The sequence below is a fragment of the Mauremys reevesii genome, linkage group 12 (assembly GCF_016161935.1).
Source record: "Mauremys reevesii isolate NIE-2019 linkage group 12, ASM1616193v1, whole genome shotgun sequence".
Lineage (NCBI taxonomy): Eukaryota > Metazoa > Chordata > Testudines > Geoemydidae > Mauremys > Mauremys reevesii.
The window spans coordinates 36,188,309-36,190,760 of NC_052634.1; the positions used below are offsets into that span (position 1 = coordinate 36,188,309).

The window sequence follows — 2,452 nt, forward strand, 5'->3', positions numbered from 1 at the left end:
ACTTGATATACAATTGTTTCACTACACGATAATTCACTTCTCACTGAATTGTCACTTCAAATGGTTTGCTCAGACCAGCTTCCCCAGCACACTCATGGCTGCACATCAGTGTAAGTGTGTCCTTAGGTGAACAGTGAGAATTCCTGCCCATTTCCTTCCGGCTGGAGCAGGATGAGAGTGTGTTTGTGTGAATGACATTGCTGTAGATTGTTGTTCATTCCCCCCTCTGACAATTCAGACATTCCCTTTCCCATTCAAATCTCCAGCACATCGTTCCAATAGCAGGTGGCAGGATTTCTCTGGGGCACTGAAATTTTTTCAGGGGGCTGGTGCATGAACTCAGCCTTGCATTCCACCCTTGATGTTTCATGGACTAACAACAGCAGCAGAAAGAAAGAGCCGAGCCAATATCTCCTGGCAGGGATGCAGGGGCCACGTCCCCTCTGTCTGACCATCGCCATTGCAGGAGAGAAGGATTCACTGGAATCGAATGCCCTGGCTCAGACCAGAGACACAGGGAGGTTTTGCTGTTCATGGATCTGTGCAAAGGAAATTGTGTCTCTGTGTGAAATTGAGGCAGGAAATGAAACACCCAATGCCCTAAGGAATGTGGGTGAAGGACTCGGGCTGAGCAATGATTTAACAGGGGTTTGTTTCAATTTATTGGCCTGATTAAAACTATGGCGAAAAGCCCCCTGTACCAGGACAGGGCAGGCAGTTCTGCGCGGAGTATTCAGAGCTGCCCCCTATCTGCCCTTTCTCTGCACCGCCCCTGCTCCCAGAATGCACCAGGCCCTGGACTGAACTCTTCCCCTGCCGGCCGAGCTGGTTTCGTTTGCTGTGATCCTGTTGGCTTGGCAGGGGGGGAAGTGACAGTCCCACCCCAGAGCCAACGCCCCCCTGTCACCCAGCCCCCTGACCCCCAGCAGTGCAGGTCAGCCAGGAGCTGGTCCCTGCCAGGCACTCAGGGGCGTCTCCCCTGCAGCTGGGGGCTCTCCCCGGCGTGGTCTGTGGGAGCTCGCGCACTAACGGGGCAGCGGCAGCAGCCGCGTGGTGGGTTGGGCTGGTGACCCGGGTCCATCTCCTGGGGTCAGCTGGGTTCATGCTCAGGCGACTGGCCCCAGCCACCGGCCGAGCCCCACGGCCACGCTGCTGCTGTTACCGCACTAGCCCCTCACGCCCCCATTCCCTCACTGAAGCCAGGAGAAGGTTTGCAGGGAGGAGGGGGGGTTGACCCCAATATCCCAGAGCTGATTCTCCCCACAAAGGGGTGTGTGCATGTGGTGGGTGCCGTGTGCAATGCCCTGTGCCCATGAGGAGGGGACCGGAGCTCTGCCGGCAGGAAGATTTATCCTGCAGGAGCCCTGCCTCCCTCCCCCAGGGGTTCCCCTGGAGCAGAGAAGCTTTGAATCCTCGCCGACTAGAGACTAGAGACGCCCGAGCAGCACAAGCTGCCTGGCAGAGGTTCTGGATCAGGGCCTCACGGGCACATTGGGTTCATTCCCTCAGGGCTGCCCTGCCCAGTGCCAGGGCTGATCTCACTCCCCAGCACAGAGGGGGCTGCAGGCTCTTTGCCAAGCTGGGTCCCAGCTCAAGGCAGATTTAACACTAGCAGGGGGCCCAGGCATGTGCTGGTGCCGCTCAGGGAGGGAATCTGGGCCAAAGACTGATTAGAAATTGGGTAACACTGAAGTGGGACTAGAAAGACCCTTGCTGGGACGTGGCGGGTAGGTAGCCCCCATTGTGTACCGTGCCCTTGCCGAGAAGTCTCTGGGAGAGTGGATTCTTCCTGATGGGCCACCAGCACGTCTCATTGGTCCTGATGTCGGCTGCTCCTTTGTTGATACTGACAAGCTAGTTGTGGGCATTTCCCACTCACCCTATAGCTCCGGGATGCACAGACAGCAACACTGGTGTGGAAGAAATGAACTCCACTCTCAGGTTTCAAGATCCTTAAGATCACTGCCATTGCCAATGTAATTGTCAGGGGGTATAGCTCAGTGGTAGAGTGTTTGACTGCAGATCAAGTGGTCCTTGGTTCAAATCCAAGTGCCCCCTTAAAAGCCTGGTCCTTCAACAGCAATAATAATTGCATATCCATTTCCATTATGTTCAGGAGCTCCACTGACTAGAGATACCTGAAATGAATGGAAACACTCAACATTTTCCTGTGCAAATGCATAAAAACCTAGCAAACATGTCCCCCAGCTGAAATCAGTTCCAATCCTCTAAGTGTCTAATTTGTGTTTTCATCAACTAAACAAAGGCACATGAAGACACATTTGCAGGTTCTTGGCCTCCATGGGCTACAATGTGCAGAAGAACAAGAACCACATCCACATGGGAGGCATGGACTAGTCTGTATTACATTTGGTAAGTAAGTTGCCATTGGGACTGAAAACTCTACTGGAGGTGGACAGGAGCCTGTTACAAAACTAAAATAACCAAGATT

General features: G+C 53.9%; 1 non-coding gene across 1 annotated transcript; it reads left to right on the forward strand.

The window, feature by feature from the left end:
* Nucleotides 1-1,986: 1,986 nt before the first annotated feature.
* Nucleotides 1,987-2,058, forward strand: TRNAC-GCA. The gene has a single exon. It is a non-coding gene; the product is annotated as a tRNA-Cys (tRNA).
* The last annotated feature ends 394 nt before the right edge of the window (nt 2,059-2,452 follow it).